Source organism: Takifugu rubripes, chromosome 14 (genome assembly GCF_901000725.2).
Source record: "Takifugu rubripes chromosome 14, fTakRub1.2, whole genome shotgun sequence".
NCBI classification, from domain to species: Eukaryota; Metazoa; Chordata; class Actinopteri; order Tetraodontiformes; family Tetraodontidae; genus Takifugu; species Takifugu rubripes.
This window is the reverse complement of record NC_042298.1, coordinates 12,830,526-12,852,689: the sequence shown is the minus strand read 5'-3', so window position 1 is coordinate 12,852,689 and position 22,164 is coordinate 12,830,526. Positions and strand designations below refer to the sequence as shown.

Here is a 22,164-nt window from a genome sequence, read left to right as displayed (position 1 = left end):
ACCCGGATCAGTCCCCTCCACGTCGCACCATCGTGGCTTCCATTCCAGCAGAGTCAGCTAACGGTACCCTTGTCCCGTTTGTCCCAGACGAACGTCTTTGTACCTCATAAATCTTAGCGCACTTGTCACTTTTGTTCGCGTGCAGGAAAACAGAAGTGACGCTCGTCTCCACACAAGGGAGAAGCTCGAGCGCCGGCACATTTAAAGGCCCACGCCACATACAGCTTTGAACACGGGGAGACAGGGCGCGGCGCTGAAAGGCCGCCGCCGTGAGCCGAACCGCCACGATTAATCAGCGATGCTCACCAAAGAAACACGAAGAAACCCCAGCAAACGACACACCATTAGGGTTACAGTGGTGACAGGGCAATGCGTAATCTGAGGAATTACCCATCTAAACTGCCCACTTATCATCCGTTATGTTCCGTTTTAATCCCCATTAATGTACGTGCTCTGCTCCAAACCGCCACGGTGTGGAATTAGCTCTGCTCAGCAACTTTGCAGCTTGTTTTTATGACCCTGGATTTATGTGTTTCATGACAGTCTTCTAGCTGGAACGCGACCATATTGTACAAAAAGAGTCGATAGATGCGACTCGATGGGTGACCTGCGTGTTTGCACAAGAGTGATGGTCACTCAATCAAGCCTTGGTAATTCATAGCCACGACTAACTGCATGAGACACATTGGCAAATCCATCCTACACATGCTGAAATTTTCCAGCCTCAGCGGAGGAACAACCCCGACATGATGTCAGTGCGAGCAGCTTATCATCGTCAATATTTATGTGTGTTTTTACGACGTGATGACCTCCGGGGTGGGGGGTGCTGCTGTTCTACTGATTCGAATAAAGACAGGCTGTAAAGACTTAAAGGGTCCACATGACGCTGGCTTTGATGGGTGTTACAAACGCAGCATGCCGATTGAAATGCCTCCGTTGTCTAGTTTAGCCCTTTTTATTACATTGCTGTTTTATTCACAGTGATCCTGATGTGTTCAGATATTCAGAGATGACTCTGAGGGCATAGATGGGATGCTTCAGGTAAGCTTCCGCACTAAACCGGAATTTTTGAGTTTCTCCCCACTTTCTCGACCTTCCCGGTGTTAAACTGAGCATCACGCTGGATCTCTGACTCAGCTGAAACTCAAAGCTCTTATCAGACGCAGGCTAATCTCGGCCACATCTACGCCTTCTTCGGCTCGCTCCATAAGCACATTATTTCAGGTGCTTGTTCTCTGAGGCCACGTGCACACCAGCTGCTCCTTTTGATGCTGTCTTATATAATCAATGTCGTTTCTGGCGTCACTGTTGTGCACCTTGGGTGATGTACTGGTGAGCTTCCTGCAGATCTCCCTGCTAAGACACCAAAACCTGCAAACATGTTCTTTTTGAACTGGTGATCATTTAATGGTCAGATCACAGTCCGTCAGAGTCTCCCACATGTATCGACAGGTTAGCGCCCTGAGCTAGCATCACTTGGGTGGTTGAAGAGTTAGATAAAAAAGGTTTTAATAACAAAAAAAAAACAGCCTTCAGTGTGACAGACCCATAAATAATAGATCTTTTTTTTTTTCTATTTTCTTGTTTTTGTTTAGTGGATTTAGACTTTTGCTAAAACCCAGATCTATGACTACAAAGGTCACTTTTTTAGCTTTAATTAAATATTCTATAATACTCTGAATTGGCCCCCTGTAAATAAGCATGTTCCAGATTATTTCAAAGAGCTATGCAAATATTTGAGATGGATTGTTGCCTATAAGTGCTCCAGAAGGTTAACTGGTATTCAGTTTGACTGACACACAACCCTTTAAACAAATGTAAAAATAATTGCCAAGTGAATGCTTGAATTTGTTGATTTTCATTAAAATTATTATTTGGCTTTTCTACTCTGGGCCACACATAACTAAGAGTCATTAGATGTGCGACGTTAATTATATATTTCCTGCCAGGCTAAAAACCATCTGCAGCTACTGGGCTTCATGACACTGAATAGCATTTAAAGAGCTGCTCAGGGTTCTCGGAGTCTCCGTGAGAGGTGTGGATTAATGAAAAGCCAAACCCACGTTAATTATCAGTTTTGACTACACTGATTTAACAAGTGTTGTTGTTTTTGCCTCAAAAACACATCGATATTAAAATGATCACTAGCCGCCTCCCTGTGATGGTGAACGGAGCTTAAAGAGGGCTTGTAAAGGTGTATAGTAAAATGTTTCACACTATATCCGGATCAAAAGGAGGACTTTGGTTTTTTTCTTCTTCTTCATTGCCCTGCTGATTTAGCTCAGATTAATCACACTATGCTTTTGTTGCCCCCTTCTTTTAAACACTTAAATAGTTATTATCAAAATAAGGCATTCAGCTTAAAGTGTAAAAGCCAGGTGTGAATCGGACTCTCATCCAGCCCTTTCTTAGTCAGTAGTTAGCAGGTTTTGAGCTGTTATAGTAACCATATGTTGGATAATCTACACCTTAACATGGCAACAAAAATGGGAAAGTTTGTCTCTTGATGAAGAAAATGGCGCCTGACTGCAATGTCCACTGGCGAAGGCGTCCAGGTTCCCCGCGTCCAAGCTGAATCCAAACCCTCCCCCGGCACTCCAAACTGGAGAATTAAGTTTAAGGCCAGGTTTTTATATTTTATTGCTGTCATTACAACAGCAGCACCGCGCGACGATAAGGCTTGATTGAGTGACCGCGAAGTGCTGATAACAGGAAAATTAGCCAGCTTCATCCTGTATCTGCTGCAGTTCAAATCAATGGCTCCCAGCTGTGTGACAAAAGCAACCTGGCAACAAATCAAAGTTGCTCCATAAAATGCATCTCATCTCCATCCTCCACAGTAGTTTTCAAGACACACAAAGACTCATTTGCATCGGGGATACTTAAAATTCAAGCAGGGCACTAGCTATCACTCCGGACTCATAATATGTGATGTCATACAATCTTGTATATTTGCAGATCGATGGTGGCTTGAAAGCATCCCTCGCCTTGACGACACACACTTGTCATTCTTCTCTGCCCCCGCCTTAATGCCATCTCCCGGAGTGTCCTGTAATTTGACCCGTAGGACACGTTCTTTTGTAGGCCTGGCAGCGTCGGGGTGGTGCATTGTGATGTGCTGAAATGGACTTTTTGAAAAGGCGTGCTTGATTTAAACCCAAGGGGTCCTGTTTGTTTGCGGTGTCCTCGGCCATCGGCTGCCAAGAAGGTATCGACTGCAGAGAGGATGAGGCAGGAGAGCCCAGAGGCGGATATGTGGAAGTTAAAATGGATTCAATACGTGAGGAAACGAGTACATCAGAAGCCCCACTTAGCCTAATGGCTCACCATAGAAACATGCTGCAATCAGACGGAATTTAGCGATGCAAATAATTAACGCCCTTGATTGTTTGCGCGTCAAAAACAGAAACGTCTCGACTCGTAGACGGCCTGAGCTGCAGGGCCTGTGGAGTGTGGGTTTTCACAGTGTGGATATTTAAAGGACTAAAAAAAACCAACCACCACACGCTCCCAGGGGGCTATGCAAATGACGAGTTTCACTAATCCCAAGTTTTTCTTCATCTACATGTTTACTCTTCCCTGAAGGTTGTTGCATGTGTTCAAACTAATGTGCTCATTCCAACCTTACATCCCATTTTCATTTTCAAGCCATCACAATAGCTGCTTATGACCGAAACCGACGGTGATTTGAGCTTTTATGGTGGCTAAAAAGGATGAAATTAAAATCACATTATGTTCAATTTGCATGAGCAGAAAATAAGAAGGGACAAGAGTTTGCAAGACCTCTAAATAGGAGTCCTCAACTCTTCTGACTCCCGTGTATTGATCAGAGATTTGGTAATACAATATCCCTCCTGCCAAACCTGCGGTGGTGGTTCCATTGAACACTTTCAGTCTGCAGGACTTGAGACTTTATGGTGCCGCTATCTGGCAGCTCTGTGTTTGCCAAATAACGTCCTCCGGTCTGTCTCCTGGAGACAACCTTCAGAGTTTGCTCCAGCACACACAGGCACGGAACTAGAGAGTTGCCAAAAAATTGGGTTTTTTTGTTTTACAAACCTTTTGTTTTTAATGGAAATTGTGTCTAATTCTATGAATGACTCGACATAAATTCTCATTGTCTGACTGCTACAGACGTATCTGAAATCCATCGGCGGTCTGGAACAGAGTATGGATCTGATAATTTCTCATCATTACTGGGAGCTGGAGTATTAATGCTCTGTGTTGGTGTGATTGAAGCCCTGGGGGCCTCTGTGTAATTGGTGCCAGCCATTGATTGTCCCAGCCATGTACTTACTCTAAGTACCTGAGCAGTTTTGCACAGACATGGTGGTTAATGGTGAATCATAACAAGCAGGTCAGACAATATTCTTGCTGGGAGATGTTTAATCAGAATTAGTCTCGTTAGGTGGCTGCCTAGCAGCCATACAAATAAGATGAGCTCAGTAAACCTTTGTTTTTTAATTGAAATTGTGGGGCAATCGTAGATCGTATAGATCCAGCCCCAACATTAAAATGATTAGATTCCATTTGTTAGCATTCCAGATATTAGCATGCTAACAGGCTAAACAGGCAGACTAAATGCCGGAAGAGCTGCCTCCAGAAGTGAACGGCTGCCATGTGACATCTACAGTGTGTACAGGTTGAGCTGTGCGTGTTCATGAAGGTATCCACGCTTGTGCAAGGTCTTATGCAGTATTCACCGATGTGCAGCAGGACATCAAAGTGCATTGACCCATACTGTATTGCATAATATATTTAACGCTATTGATGTTCTTGAAACAAATTCCTCACGAAGGAGGTAAATCTGAGGGTGCAGACATTTTGTCACGCTTAGAGTGACTTTGCCACCTGTAACTTACCGAGGGTTGGCATCATCCAGCAGGGCTGAGCTGTCAGCTGTCCCTGCACATTTACTCAACTGTTCTATAAATGCAGCTATTACCCACTTGCAGTTTTTACAGTGTATTCAAATGTATCTGGGAAAGGTTAGCAGGGTGAAATCATAAATGGAACAGTGGGTTAAGGCAGATGTGTCCTCCTCCTAATTTAAGCTTTCTGGGATATCAAATTTGTATCCCCCAACAATGTCGTCCATATTCCAGGCACACTTGGCTGGCAGGTGGGCAAACATCCCATAGGCAGGTAGAGGGATTGACATCTTCCCTCTGGATTTTTATCATTTGAAACATCACGGCTATACTTATATCAATGTTTATGGATAGGGAAACTGCCAGTGTACACTACAGGAGCATGACTGCACCCTGTTTACTGTGTTTATTTCAAGATGACCTCTGACCTGAGCTGATTTAATGAGGCTGGCTTGGAAAACTTGTCAGAGCAGCTGACAGCAGCACTATCTGGACCAGGTTTGTTCTGTAATAAACGTGTCAAAAGAGCTATAATTGCTAGGACTTGGGTTGAGGACGTGATGCTACTGTCCTGTATTAGCAGTGGGAGAGGAGCTAACGACGGATGAAAAATCCTGGACAATCCTTCTGTTTGACTTCCCGAGTCATGTGCAGGCTGAGCTAAAACAGGCGTTTGCATTGTTTTCCCCCCAACTGGCATCATGATGGATGATGCACGCAGTTGTTTTGTTTGAATTTACAAGAAGCTAAAAGGCTACAGCATCCATTACAGCCGTCAAAGTGAGGGTGACCGTTCAGATAGCCAGCAGATGAGGACGCAAAGGTTGTGTCTTTTTTATTTGTTTTAAAAATTCAAACGCACCAGTTGTAGTCATAATTAAAACAATTCAGTTCTAGCACAAACCCTGTCTGTTTTTTTTCCTTGGCGAGCCAACTTTCCAGATGCCTGTGTTTTCATGCGTGATCCTGATGTAATTTGTTCTGACAAGTGACAGTGACGCCTGACTCCGGGAACCCATAGAGGTTCTTGAATTATACATTTTGGAGGAGGTGTATGGGAATTTCTTTAACCCTCTGCCTGTGATGTCACCGGCTTTGAAAATGACTTGCCTTAACAATTTTGTTAAATGGTTTTCTAAGTGCCTTAGTGTCTCGCAGTCAAAAGCATGTCAGTGGCAGCAGGGCTCTCGTAAGGAGTCGTGATTCTGATCTGCTGAGCTGGACGGCCCATGACTGGCAGGACGTGTCTTAGCAGAGACAGAAAGCGAAGGTCTTCACACCAAACATTAGGACCGAGGGGGTCACAGAGAGCAGGCCGTGTCACATTTGATTTGGATTTGCTGGACCAAGGCACTGTTTGTTTTTGCCACCCTGCTTACAGAAAGGGAAGCATGCAGGCGAGTGTTCGGAACAATCCAATGAAAAGCTGATTTATGTGATGGAATCTCTGACTGTAATCTTGCTGACTCTTTTTTTCCACTTGGGCAGGAAATCTGCCACATGCCACAACAGAATGGCCTCCATGGTGCTGTCAATCAGATAAGGCCTCATTAAACTTTGCACTTTAGATCAGCCCAATCCAATTCCAGTCTGGTCATTATCATTCTTTTATTATGGACCCTCATGGCACAATCAAAGAAACAGAAGGTACCATGTGGTGTCACCAGTCAAAGTGATGGCACGCATGGCCTTTAGCAGCAGCGGCTGATGCAATGAGCCCTACCTGATACCTTGATTGGTGTTCACCTCCCCCTGTGAATCATTTTCTAGTAGCGGCTACAAGCGACCAGCTGTGAGAACAGAATTCTAAAAATGCATTTAATTTGTGCATCAGCAAAGTAAAGGTGGGCAGTAACTGCCATGGCCCGGTCTGCACGTCTGCTCAAAACCATTTCCGGAACTTTAGAAATAAGCTCCTCTCGGCGGAGATGAGCACCAGCGATTGGTGTGTTTGTTTGTTTGTTTGTTGTTGGCTATGACCAGAGAGACCGTCTTTCCCTACCTTTGATGTGAGGACTGTCTGATTTGAAAAGGGAGCACAGGCACGGCTGAACATCCCAGCTGACTTATCCCTCATTTAGCGTTATTACAGCCTCGTCCTATCAAACGGCGAGAAACAAAATCATAATTAAGGACATTTGTTGTGGGGATTTAAGTTTCATGATCACACAAGCCAGCAAAAATGCTTCAGGCCTGTTCCGCCCGACCCAACAATGTCATAAAGGACAATATGGCTGCTGTAAAGCCTGCTGTGACAAGACCAAATGACTCTCTAGCCACAGATAATCAGCTTTGTATGTGATGTTGACATGAACGGACCTAGCGCACATTCATCCTGGTACTGCTGCAACAAAGCTGGATTGAGGAAAAAAAAACATACATTCCTGCTAATGCCTTATTGGCATTGCATTACCCAACAATCTGAGAACATAAGCTGGTTATGAGTGATTTGGTGCACTAAACGCCCATCCTGCCTTGCTTGTGGCTTATATGGCTCTTTTTTTTAAAGAAGTTCTGCTTTCTGCTTCACCCTCCGGTAAAGTAGAACTGTGGCTGGCGTGGTTACCAAGAGGTGAGATGTTCTCTACAAGCAGCCAGTAAAACACACGGTTTAATTGGTTGTGTTTAGTGCATGAGGAGATTGGTGAGACGCTGGTAATAACACAGCAAGAAATGACTGGAAGTCGAGTTCTATCCACCCTGTCACGAGCCTGTGCTGAGTAGTGCACTCAGGTTGCTGAGAACCTCCAATAGGCTTTGAGAATGGGTCTCGGTGCCTTGCCATTTGTCTTGAGTGACAGCTACTGTGTGTGTGTGTGGGGGTCTGTTTGTGTGTGTGAATGTGACTGCATGTATATATGTGGGGATGGGAGAGTTGGGTTCTTTTTCTTTGTTGTTTCCACCCTCTGTAAGGCACTTTGTGCTACTTAATTCATGAAAGGTTCCTTACAAATAAAGATTGAGTGAATGTTTTGGAGGCAATGACAGACAGATGGAAACTGTAAAATTATGCAAAGAGATGTGAAAGTGTAACGTATTAAATGAACAGGAGGCCGAGGAGCACCCTGGGACATCAGCCTCACACAGATAACCAGGGAATCACTTTTGAATCAACTATCAACTAGCTTTATGTAATAATGAGAGTAACTGCATTATGAAACCCACCTCTACTCTCCTCTTCATGAAGCTCAAACACAGGCGCTCAGTAATGCCTGATAGGCGGCATTTAATTCTAATCCATTATTAAGAGCAGGTCTGTATATGATCCGGCAGCACCCGAGCCCACACTTGGTATTCAAAAGCATTTTCTGGCCACATGCAGTTGTATCCCTTTCAGTTACAGCTCATGAATAACATCAAACAGACCATGAAGTGCATAGAAATAGAAAATGTGATAACTATGAGGGTGTATCCTGCCACAGCCTCCGGATCTAGAAACCCCACCACAAGCAAATGTGCGTTTCATAGATGGTTGCATCAAAAACTGCGTCGTAAATCGGCTGATTGGTTGATTTTAAACAGCATGAATAATAATTTAAAACAAAATAGTTTATGCCAATTATAAACCTGCAGACTCCAGACTCTGCAATGCTGGCTTTAAATCAATATGCGTGTTACACACATCCCACATCCACACGCCTTCTGACTTTTGAGGGATCATAGGGAAATTACAATCAGCACATTTTCTTATCTGCATTCACCACAGGGCGCACGCGTGCGCGAGTCGGAATTTCTTTATTCAGTACAATAAGATTATTTATTTTACACCTAGTGATTGTGCAGCCAAATGCAAATGGATGATTTCAGACACCACAGAAGGCTGCTCCATCACCTGCTTTCAGCTCGTGGAGGTTTTAAAGGGATGAGCTCTGTTGTCAGACTGACTCACCTGCAAAAGCTGAATTTACTGAAGTAAATAAATTCGGGAATGACAGTTTAATTTTCCAAATGATGTTCAACACTTGGCTCTGGCTGTGCTTATAATCAAAGAGGAGAGGGCCTCATTTAAAACATCACTCAGAGAAAGGTTTGGGAAATGGGTTTCTCAAAATTACTTTTCATTCAAAGGTGCAGCAAGTGTTTAATTTGGACCGATGCGATGCATTTTAGAGTCGAAACAAGTGAGTGCAAGGAGCCACATTTCACATGGACTCATCAGATGATTCAGTAATGAAGGATAACTAATGTGCTTTTTGTCTTTCATCACAACCTAAAACTTGCGTTGCTTTGGAGATAGGGAAGTATTTGTTTTGATACAGGGGTGCGGCGGTAAATCAATCTTTTCACACCTTGTCTTGTTCAGTTTCAAGTTGATGTCAAAAAATGCTTTATAGTATCTAAACAAAAGGAAAATATCTTAAAGGGGGCATGCGGGGTCCTCGCTCACCTCCTTTTTTTGTCCTCCCAAATAAAGAGGTACCCACAGTCCTGTACACACTGGGGGAAAAAAATAATTATATATATATATATATATATATATATATATATATATATATATATATACTCTGCCAACTTCAGAGAATATTTATGCCGTTAAAATGAAACCTTTTTAAGCTGCGTTTCTGATCATTTATTACTGAATATAATACAGCTTTTATGTTTGTGTCTCCAGAGCAAACCCTCACCATGTGCAGGCCAAATCTTCACTTTTACTCCATCAGCTCCAACTAAATCACACCAAATACAGCCGGAATAAGAGCCGAAGGTAAGTCTGATCCAGGGCATTTTGTTTTCCCTTGTGTCAAAATGATGGATCTGCTTTTTGTTCAGCAGATACTGACACACGGACTATGGAGCAATTTTGCATCGACACCTTTTTAATTAAATCCTCAGCATGCAGTCAGTCACTAAGAGACAGCAGGCATCCAGAGTGTTACAGCACCAATGCCATAAATGTGATCCCACAGGTAGTTTGTAAAATGGGTTTATTAATATTTTCGGTGTGCGTGTGTGCTTTGTGCGTGGCATGGGGGAGCGCGTCGAAATGGAAAAACTTTCTTAGGACAAACTTGATGGTTGTTCACCCCTGACACTGGGAGGGGGGGGGGGGGGGGGGGGGGGGGGGGGGGGGGGGGGGGGGGGGGGGGAGGGGGATTTTGCCAAACCAACGCTGTTACATCAGTGTTTTTCATTAATATTGCTTGTGGAATCATAACATACATCACTGACATTGTGTTTCTGTGTGTACAGCATAATATACACGCAGAATCAATAGCGTGCACTGATAAATACTTTGCCACAGACCTGTTTGCGAGAGCTGACTTTGACAAATCGTCCCGATTGCTGCAAATCTGTGTATTACCATTGATCTTCGCGGTGCTGATGCGGAACCACAAAAAAGCAACAACCAAACCTTGATGCATAAAGTGGAGCAGAGTGCTTCATGTTGGAGCCCTAATTGAGTATCTAAATCTTTATTATCTAATCTTTATATTATTGTTTGCCTCTCCAACCGTATATGGCACCTCTGGATTGCTGCTTGTGAAATCCACGACTTGAACAGTAACAGCGCGCTGACCAGTTATTTATTTTACTGCTCAGATCAAATAAAAGCAATGAGTCATGCAGAAACCTTTGTGAGCGACGCCACTTTAGCTTCATAATTGTGTTCATAACTTACTTTAGACGTTTCTCTCCACACAAACGGCACATTGCTTAATCGCTCTGCTTGGATAATGCTTTTCAGTAGTCACAAGATGTTAAATGCAGATGACTGATGGTTTAAATTGTGCCTCGAGCATCATGTAATGTGAGCAAACATGCATGTGTCCATTTATTTCTCGAGGCACCCTGATGTACCTGGCTCTGCTCTCTAAAGGTTTTTGCCATGCTGATTTTTTTCCAGATGCATCAACTATTTCAATATAAATGAAAACCAAATGAAAGGCAAGATGTGTGGAGCTGCTCTCCTGTTTGAATTCCACAGTATGACGAGAACTGAAATAGCTAACCTACAGAATCCATTTTCACAGATTACAGCACGTCTCCAGCCAAAGTTACAGTTTACATCCACATTAATATGGATAAGATACATCTGTAAGCTTTGGTAATTGAACACCTCTTTCCTATACGTGTGACTTTTTATTTTTCCCCTCAAACTACATAGTTGTTGGCAAAACATTCAAATGACACATTTTCAGATTAAACGTGTTATCTCACCACCACAAAGCACAAATTTACATTTGTACTTCATTATATTATGCTATTCTATTATGTGTTGACTGTAATTAGTCAAATGTGCTGTGATTCCCTGATATTATGCTGAAATATTGATCTTTTTGTTTTGAACCAGTCAGAATTTGGGTTTATCACCACGGCCTTGGGATTACAATTGTAATAAACACAAGAATTGAGAATCTACACAGACAATAAACACAAGCAAGTAATCAATACAATTGTACAATTGTAATCAAAACAATTTAATATATAACATATTAGAGCCACAGATATATTTGTTTCTACAGTTTAACCATGCGACTTAATAAATTGGACAAATAAAGTCCATCCATCTCCTCCTGCTTACAGAGTTGTGGGGCGAGCCATCTGGGCAGGGACACACCAGACACACCTCGCCGAACACCTCCTCCGGCTCTTCCGTGAGGATTCCAATCCCTCCAGTGTATCTTGGGTCAGCCACGGGATCTCCCCCCAGCGGGACATGCCAGAGGGAGGCGTCCAAGGGGCATCTGATATAGCTGCCCAAGCCACCTCAGCCGGCCCCTCTCGATGTAGAGGAGCAGCGGATTACACTGAACCCCTCCCAGGTGACCGAGCCCCTCACCCTATTTCTAAGGGAGCACCCCCCCCCCCCCCCATCCTCTCAGAGGAACGTACTTTCAGTCATGACCCAAAGTTTGTGAGCACAGATGAGGGTAGGATCATAGACGGACCCTTAAATCGAGAGCTTCACCTTTCGCCTCAGCTCCTTCTTCACCTATATTGCGGCCGCTGCAGCGGTCTCCCTATGGGTCCCACTCTCCATCCTTCACTCCTCAACAAGAGCCCAAGATGCTTAAACTCTTCCCCTTGAGGGAGGGGCTCTTCCATGACCTGGAGCCACACGAATAGCACACCAAACTAGAGTACAACACATTTTTGCATGCAGAGCAAATACCAAAACAGCTTTGAGAAACAAAACAGTGGAGATAAAAAGAGGGACAGAGCAGCTCCATCGGGGAGATCTAATTATTGTATGCAGTTTAAAGGTCTAAAGTTTGATGTAAAACGATTCACGTTGTTAACCGTTGTTTTGTTTATATAAGCTGCATGGATTCATGGCTTCTCACTGTAGCTGCTCGCCTAAGACGTCGATAAAACTGAACTAAGTGTCCATTAAAAGCAGCTTCCTGATCATAACTTCATGAACGTGATGAACTAATGCACACTGGTATATTTAATGTCAGGAAGTGAGGGTTGGGTATTGCAGCATAGCTGTTTCTGTGGGCATGTGGCGCTGAGTTGTGAAGGGTGGGGAAGTCTTCAGGGCTTTCTTGTCCATTCACTTGTAATTTTCATTCTTTAATCCTTAATGACCACTGCATCATATTCATTTTATTATCTACCAAGCTATTATCTCCTTGAATAGTTCTTGATTAAAGAAACATGCTCACGACATCAAAGGTTTCAAAATAGCCTTATTCAGCAACTGGTGATGGCCTAACGCTGCATTTGAGGAGGAAGCCGGTACACAGGGGAAAAGCAACGCTGTTCTCAAGATTTGAGGGATAATTATACATTATTGTGCAATAATGCAGTGTTGTTGGGTGGTTTCAAACCTGTTCGTGGAAGGTCACGGCAAGGTGACGCTGGAATCCTCATTTGCACTGAAGAACACCTTCTGCTGGCGTCAGATGTGTGTTCACTTTTAAGATACCACATTAGGAGACGATGTCACACAGTAGGTCAATGCTATTACTGGGCTACTACTGCAGCTCCTAACAAAGCAATGCTGCTTGTTCTATGTAACACCTCTAGCATCTGGAGCTCCTCTTTCATCACATGTGTAAATGTGTAAGTCGCTACCTTTGGCACAGAGCTGAAGCTCTTTTCAAATCTCAAAAAGCTAGAACTGTTTAACTGTGCTGCTTCGCGTTTTGGACTTACTGTGGAGCTCTATGCCTGAACCTGATCTGCATCAAGTGGCCAAACTGGTCACGATGGACTCCTTTCATTTTGATTACTGAAGGTTGTTCTCATTTCTCCTACATTGTGTACTTCATTACAAGTGGTTTTAGATGTGTGTGTTCCTAACAATTATTTCTGAAGTTTTATTTCATTATTTCATTCTTTTTTAAAAAACCTTTCAATGCAGAATAAATAAAACTGCACTTTCATCTGCGGTTGGGAGCTGAACATTCCCCAATCTTCTTACCATCCCTTTGACATGAGCTTCCTGTTGCTGGAGTCAACCATCGCTACCTCAACACAAATGTTGAGAAAAGCTCCCTGGGCTCCTGACAGCAGGTCCACTAGGACCTGTGATGTGTTCTTTTCTTTAGGATCGTTGCCATGATGCCACGACTCTGTCAAATGTCAGTGCAGCTCAAAAACCATTTGGCATTCAGTCACCCGCAAAAAGAAGGAAACCTTTCTTCTGGCGTAAATGGGGGCAGTATTGTTTTTATTTATTTTTATGGGGGAAACTCGGTCCTTATCAATAATATTATTATTATGTCATTATGTTTCCTGGACAGTAAACCCGGTTCTGTTCTTCCTCATGATGAGAAACATGGGACATGTTATTTTCTTTTCTCCACCACGTCTGTGGTCTGTTTGTCTATGCGGTTGCAAGAAAATGACATTTCCATCTGAATCTTTTCTTATGGCCGTGATTCAGGAATGCAGAACGCATCAATCCATAAATAGTCACATGAGTTGATTCACACACAACAGTGATGACCTTTCCAGGCACAGCAGGGGATGATGGGCCACAATATCACATGTTTACATATGTGGGAGTTGGAGTCACTAAACTGGAATGATAAAATAAGAGCCACTTCTTCCTTCTGCACATGAACAACTAGAGGAAAGTAAACAGTTTGTAGCTTCTTCTGCAACTTAAAGGCAGTGTTTTATGCAACAAAGTCCTAGTTTCTCAATTTTTTACCCACTTTTGCACTCATCACTGTCATAGATGAGAAAGAAAAACATTAAATTGAGTCTGAAACTCGGGTATCACAAACAGGCATTATTTTAAAGATTTATTTTCATATTTAAATTTTAACAATTGCACCATACCCACGTATAGAGTTCTAATAAAATGAATCAGTCAATTAAAAGTAATATTGTCTCCTTGTCTAAAAAAACAATCCTTCTGACTAGAGTAACTCATTCATTATTTAAGCCAAAGACTTCAACAACCATTGAGTTGCTCCAGCAGAGGCTGAGTAATACATCCTGGTTGCCTTTAACACCTCAAACACCCAAAACTGATGTGTGGATGAACTCCTCGATGGACTCGTCCCCTCCATAATGCAACAGAACAAAGTGATAAATGACACTCCTGCAGTCAATAGCAGCAAACTCCTCTGCTCTGGAGCTAATTTCAGACATTCCATTCGTGCATAATATGATTTCAGGTTTGTACCTGTGAAATACACCCTGAACATTGAAACACACCGTCTCTTCAGAACTACAAAGTTAAAGCTTGCACATCACATTGTTGTTGGCATCTGATCTTTGCTTTAATGAGACCTAATGACAGTTCCCCTCGTCAGTTAGTTTTTGCTCAACATGTGAGGGTTTCCTTTTCACTGTTGAGAAACGGGGAGACGAGTCGTTTAACTTACCCCAGGGCCAAAAGCGTGGCACAACATTTTCTGGGATTCCTGTTGCCAAAGCTATCAGCCAGTTGTGCACACACATTGGACAGTCAAACAAAATCCACGATACCCAAATAGCTGATGGCAACAATCCAGTTGTTGCCTGATGGGGACTGTTCTTTTGATTATTTTCTCAAAAACATCAAGTTTCCTAAATCTGGGGCTCTGGAGCTTTACTGTCCTCACAGACATGGAGACATCCAGCACGTTCTGTCCCATTTCCTTTCCCCGACAAAATGTTCAGTGAAAATGTTATACAGTTAAACTCACGTTGCTGTTAATTAATGGTTAATACCGAATAAAAGAGGCACATTTACCACAACAAAAATGGTTGAAAACACAAAAATCAAAGAGCTGCTTTTGAGATTCGATCACTGGAGAGTGAAGCTTAAATAAATCCAAAATAAAACATCTGGAACAACTGTTTTGGATCACAACATAGAGTGAAGACTTCGCTCGCTTGATTCAGACGGTCTGTTCCATCACAAAGAAACTATTAAACAAATAATGTTAATTGCAACGATTCCTTTTGTTGTTGCTTTCACATGATTATTTATTGCAGTAATAATGTTTTAAGCAGTGTTGTTTCGCAACTTGGCTCAACCTCCAACTGGCATATGCTGCAATTGCAATCATGATGCCTGCATGCCTTATAATTACCTCTGCCAAGGAGGTTTTGTGACAGCTGTCTGCCTGTCTGTCTCTCTGTCTGTTTGCCACCCTGTCTGCCAGATAACTCAGTTACATAGTTAAATCTAGTCGATAATTATGGTAGTTTAGTTTGCCTGGTGGAGTGCTGAGCACTCGTATCACCATATCTGATTTACTCTGCGGAGATCCGGGGCAGCAATTATTGGAATTCACTACAATCTCTATACATTCCACAGAACAGAGCAATCAGGATAATAAACCAGGCTGGCTACAGGGCCCAGGCTCATCTACTGCTTCTGCAATCAGGGATAGTTAAACTCAGGGATCAGATAGATTATCAAACTGCACAAATCACGTTCAAAGCATAAACACAACAGCAAGAAAACAGTTACCAGGAAACATTCAGCAAAACTTAATTAAGAGGGAAGGAAAATGTGATTTAAGGGCATTGTTTTACATCATGAAAGCAAATGTAGGAACAAGAAAAACTGTTTGTTTGTCCATGTTTGGGGGGAAACTATGAAACGGTCAAAAGAATGAATTAAAGCAATGTCTCAATGTGGTGCCTTTCAAAATATTGTTAACCAGCGTAACTCTGGAGGGCTACACAGAATGATTATGCCTTTGTGTTGTTGACTCTTCAATTTGTTTTTTTGATCACCATCTGATGGTACAAGCTAAAATTGTGTCTTATTTTGTTGTACATGTTGAAAATTAAATAAATAAACTAAACTAAATGAGTTCTGCTGGTGTTACTGGTGTGGCACATGTGTGGACGTTTGAAAACTGTGCTACTTAGATAATGTGATTCTGGAAGCGCCATGGTAATGCTTCAGCCAGAGGGCTTACCCAGGCTTATCTGCAAGCTGTACTACAGAGCAGGAGACTGTGGCTCCAAAGAAAGTCTCGGCCACCGTGACCAATCTGTCAAGTTTCAAATAGAGAAATGCTCATCTTGAAAACCTGAAGACCAAATGTTACTAAACAATAGCACAGCATTCCTCACTGATATTGTTGAATGTATAGGAAGTATGACCCCCTCATCATTAACCAGTCTACACGGTTATGGAACCACCAAGATGGTGGACAAATGTAAAACGGACACAAAAGTCTGGTAGGGAGTTAAATATGGGGTTAGAGCTAATGTGAGCAACAATAGATGAGTGATTATAGAGCTTGAATTCATCTAACACTGATTACACTTGAGGCAACAGCTTATGTAATGGATACAGCTACGTGCTAACTGCCAAAAAATTAGTGCAGCCATTAGTTTCAATGGCAAAAAAAAGCTCAAAAAGAGAAGGTTCCTTGCATTTTCATGCAGGTGTTTATCGGCATCAATTAACTGAAAATTAAATGAAAGTGACTTTTTGTTGTTGGAAATTGCAACTGGAAGAAACAATTTACCCTTTTGGCCACAGCTGTTTGGAACCTGGCGTTATTTTTTTAAAATCTGCATGTCCTCATTCATAAGTGTGAAGAATAATCTAACTTCAGATGAAATTTCAGTGTGAGTTGTGGAAAATGATTTGCGTTTGCCTATTTCTATGGTCGGTATTTCACAAATATCTTTTGAAGGTGATATTTTTGGAGTTATTTACACAAATACGCCTGCACATTTTGAATTCTATGTCATTCAGTTCAACACTGTTTATCTACTCACCTCTGAAGTGGAGACAAAGCTCCCAGTTCAAGTAGCCAGAAGTAAAGAAGCACAAGAAGAGACTCAGAAATGCAGAACTACATGACAACAATAATGCACCAAAGGGTGTGAGCGGACATTATTTTCCCACTGAGGGCAGCGATGCCATTACTACCATATAACATTGTCCAGCTCCAAAACTGCAGCAGTTTTCACATTAGAAACACGCTGACATTTTTTATCCGACTCTCCACGTTGATGGACGGAACATAAGCAAGTGAGCTGCTGGAGGTTCTCGACTCGGAGCTTTAGTGACGAGGTGCTGATGACATGTTGCCTTGTCTCAATAATATCAAGGTCAGCAACCTCTAATCAAGAGCGACTGCAAATAAAGCCAGCATGTAATCAATATAATCTTTGCTTCTTGTTGCAGTTCTACATGACTGCCAGGTTTAATTGTCAGTTTGTTGGCACAGCCTGATTGATTGATATACGCTGCAGATAAAGCAGACAAACAGAAAACAATCTGGCTTTGCAGCCCTGACCCAAAACCGGCCACATTAATATTACTACTTCACAGGAGGTGTGTAAAAGCAGCTTGTCTTGTTGACATGCAGCTCTCGGTACATGTCAAATTAAGCATGCCAGGTCTCGGTAGACGGAGAGTGGGAGGTCAGCTGTGCGTGGGAGGCTTTATTAGAAGTGTTTCATAGTTTGTTTGTTTTTTGGTTCAATTGTCTTTTCTCCTTTGTGCAACGTTCCTCTCTGAACTAATAATTACTCTGTATGTACGATACCACGAGTCTGACATGTCGAGGCAGCTAATTATATAACTCTACGACTGCTAGTCATTGTGGTCATTTCTGTGCAGCATCCTGCACCGTCCTCTTTTAAGCCAGAATGGAGTTTTCAGGCGTTAGAAAACCTCCAGCAAATAAAACAAACAAAAACAAATTAACAAAAAGGAGCAACATGATGTAAACTACAGGGATGTGGAGTCGTCAGGTTGCAGAACTGCATATTGGGTCCGTTCTCTTTCTATTTTGCAGATCAATTTAACCTTACATATTTAATAGCTATTAGCTATTTGTTCCCCTCTGGAGTTTGGGAGGCGAATCTTCCTGGTTGACATGGCTGGCAATGGCACCACAGTAATTGTGAAAAGCCAGATAAGTGCATATCTCAATGTGTCTGTGAGAGCAAGAGGAAAGGAGAGGAGGAGAGAGAAAATGAAAGGGTGGGGAGTTGCAGGGAGAAGGGAGGGCGACAGCACGAGTGAGTGAGGGAGAGAGAGAGAGAGAGAGAGAGAGTGAGACAGAGTAGGAGAACGGTGCAGCCTGCCTCACTCTGCTTCTCTCGCAGCATCCATTCTGGAGCTGAGCGTACCGGGCGTATTGGAGAAGGAAGAGGATCAAAAATTTCAGTGAGAAGGAAGGATATCGAGGAAAATGTCACGTCGGCAGGCATCAGCGGGACCAAGCTCTCACCTCTCTTAGCTTTGGAAGAGGTGTCTGAAAGTTTCCAACCTGGAGGAGAAAACCTCCTTGTGTTGTTGGGGACGAGTGGCTGAATTTCATTCTTGAAGGCAGAGCGAGAGCTGTGGACACCGGCTGGATTGGCTCGCAGTGGAGAGCTGCTGGTGGGCACCGAAGAGGAACCCACAGTGTCTCACTCAGCACACACGCGCATGTTCCTGTAGAATACATCAGTTTTCCTGTGCTCAGGTCGAATAACGGGGAGAGAGGAAGCCGAGAATAAATTCTCCTGAACCAGGGCAGGCAGGAGGGAAGTGGATTATGTGCAGAATCAACCAAGGACATCACTAAAAGTAAGTTCTGATCAGAAGAGGCTATTGAATTGGGTTCGGAGAGACACTTGGAGGATTTTCCCTTTTTTGTGCGCTGCCGCTGAGCTTTGGGAAGCTTTGTGGACTATAGATTTGTGGACTGCATTTGAAGGTAAGGACACAGACTCCGGAATGTTAATGGCACCCTTCAGGTTTTTAAAAAAAGGGGATATTGTGGAGCTTAATGCTGGGAAGGACAAAATGTGAGATAATTTTATACCAGAGAGAAAGTTAGGATGAATAGAATTGTCATCGATGGCTTTTGGAGGTATGTTGGGTTGTAATTTCTTGTATTTTTGTAGCTCAGCAGAGTGTAAAATGGATCTGTGTGTGCTTGTGGCGTGCGTGTTTGCTGAGAAAGGAGATGCCGGTGTGCAGAGAAAACCCATTCTTTGCTAGATCACCTGGGGTGGCTGCCGGTGGATGGGGCATAATTGTGGCTGTTTGGCTCTGTCTTTGCAACAGCATCTGAGAGTGCAGGAAATGACTTTTGCACAGTCGCCACATTATAGCCCTGATGGTGCGTGTCTCTCCGTGCCTGCTCTATCCCTTTTATCTCCCTCTACAAAGAACTGATTGAGTCTACCGTTACACCTAATGAGACGCTCCCTCAGTCCGGTCCATCGTTGCGTCTGTTAACATTGTTCTTGAGATCTTGTTTAATTTCTTCTTACTTCTGTAATACCATAGCACATCCTGCTTCCTGCCTGTCAGATGGAAATTAAGACCATCTTAGACAGGGTGTAAGCTGCACACTAACAAACAGAAGGATACTGTGTTCTTCTTCAGGAGGAGCGAATATGCTGCCCTCTTGATCAATACCAGACAAGTGCAAGCTGCTGTCCTTTGTAATCCAAGGCTTAAAATATTAATGACTGCATGTGCGTCCTGTTGGTCCCCTGAAATATTTAAAATAATTGAATAATAAATAGCCAGTCTAAGCTGTCAAAGTCCAACTTTGTCTAATAATAATTCTACCTGCTCATGTAACATGCAGAGCAGTGACCATTAAATGTCTTTGCCTCTGGATATAAAAATTTTAAAAGAAGTGTCTTGTCTCTTGCAGTACAACCAGCAGGGGGTAAGTGGAGCCTGATGAGAAGCTGATGACAGCTCCTGCGTATCTGACACTTACTGGCTATAGGAGGCTCAGACCGCCAATATATCACCTGGTTACCAAAAGCCCCCACAGACAAATGTCCTATCGAAATCACATTTAGCATTCGGGAGGCAAAGTGGGCCTCTTGTATGCTGCGTTTGCTGCTGCACTCTGTCCATTTAATGAGCTAAATCATCAGTAGATTTCTTTTCAGGGATATTTTATGTTGTTTTGTATGTCGAAAGGAGCGTGTGAGAGAGTGAGAGGACTTTGCAGGCTGTATCTGGTATCTGCGTAGGCGTGTATTTGTCCAGAGCTCTGAGCTTCATCCCGTTTGATGTTTTATTGAGTGTTAAGCATGGAAGGACTGATGCATTGCCTCTGATATGGGATAGTGCATGGTTAAAGGAAAGCAGACAGACAGACTTTGTTTTCTCTTGTAGTTCTGTATGTCTGACTAAGCAAGGGCACGTCTGCCTATTGCAGTGTTTTGGATGTGATTGATGATTTGGTTCAGTTTATTTGCCGCAAGACTTCCTGACTGTACTTATCTGTGTTAGCATTTTAGCAATAAATGTAGTGGCTGGCAACAGCAAAGCCAAGGTCTTTCATTAATCCCATCAGCCGCGATGCTTCATGTTGTGCTTATTTATCGGCGTTGACATGCTCACCTCAGGTGGAAGTCATGTCTCGACGAGTGCGTGCGAGCGAATTCTTGTGCTGCACTCTGAAATTCCATAAATCATTAGTAATCACAATTTGGTGATTTGTTTTGTATCAGCAGTTTATCCAGCAGTCCCAGATGGTAAATGAGTCGAAGGAGTTGATTCGTTGGCGAGGCTCCTGCTATGGAGGAGAAGCGATAAAACATTGATTGTGATGGCATTGTTTTCACAAATACAAGACAATGGAAGCACGGAAATATTGAAAACCCTGACAGACAATATGTAAACGAAAACAGCATTATTAGATGCAAAACACTGGTAGAAATGCACCAAAACACTCAGTGACATTAGCTTTCCAAAGCGTCTACTTTATTGGGTCATGTCTATTTTCAAACAGGCTTAAATGTCATTCATTCAGAACTCACTCAGTGCTCTTTGTTTCCAATGGTTACAGATTTATCCATGTTTTTTACTGCTATACTTTGGTATTTCTGTCAAGTCCTGAATCACAGTTCCATTACTGATGAAGTTGCTCAGTTCCATTGGGGCCTCTGCCCCTGGGGTGCCTGCGGCTCTCATCTGCTGCATGTAGGAACATTTTGGTTCAAGTTTAGCAAATACAGTATATCCATGTGCACGACTTGTGCATACATCAAGGCCTTTCTTTTACAACAGCCTAATAAATGGGATAAACAGGTAATGGGATTGCACTTTCCATCACTGGTGTTTGGAAATTTTACATGAAGTTAAACAACACCGACAACACACGAGAGGACCTACCGAGCTGACGTGGAGCAAAGCCACGTGATTCGTGCTTCTTTAATGCTGTTTTTTACATGAAATGCATGATACTTAAATGGGAGTGAGTCCTTCATAATTTGTGTTGGCTAAGGAAAGGACTGCTATATGTCACCTTCCCTGAAAATGTGATAAATATGACCAAGGCCTCCAGTATACCTAGAGGATGAAGAGTGTATTTGTAGTCTATCCATTCTGAAGAACAGAGAAAAATCAATAATCACAGACATCAAATTTGAGCTTTTTTCTCTTTTCTGCAAAACTTCTAAACAGGATTTTGAAGATGAAAATCTCATAACAATAAATTAATAGTGGCTCCACTATTAACAAGATTGCCCATTCATTTCTTCAGTTTGCGAACAAAAAGTGCTTCATTCTCTAAAAATAGCCATTTAGCTACCGCTAGCCACTTTAGCGCACATTTGGAGGTGAAAGAGCTTGTTTCAAATGATCTGGCCCACACAAAGGTTTGATTTACCCTCAGCTCTTCTGAATCCCCGATGAGACAAAACACAATATCCTCATTCAGCTGGGCTCATTTTAGGATAATGCTAACTCATCGTAGTCTTCTACATCTAAATGAAAAGTTCGAAAAGCATGCCGTGAATCTAAAACAACTGCTTAAAGCTGATGAATTATTTTATTAAAAACATGGCAGCATTTTCCTTAAAGGGTATTGGAGGAAGATATTTTTATATTCAAGATGACTAATCTGCTCATTATGATCTCATTAAATAACATGAACTGAAATACTGGCCAAGTGTTGTGAAC

At 42.6% G+C, this 22,164-nt stretch overlaps 1 protein-coding gene across 7 annotated transcripts in view; it reads left to right on the top strand.

Annotated features, from left to right (window-relative positions):
* The first annotated feature begins 18,323 nt into the window (after positions 1–18,323).
* lingo2 (leucine rich repeat and Ig domain containing 2) overlaps positions 18,324–22,164 on the top strand; it is a 127,926-nt gene continuing 124,085 nt past the window's right edge. For 4 of the 7 annotated variants that reach the window (XR_003890877.1, XM_029847575.1, XM_029847570.1 and 1 more), the window contains exon 1: positions 18,324–18,943. The gene's annotated coding sequence lies outside the window, so the exon portion shown is untranslated. The remainder of the gene's footprint in view (positions 18,944–22,164) is intronic. The other 3 variants (XM_029847574.1, XM_029847573.1, XM_029847571.1) reach the window with 3 other exon arrangements.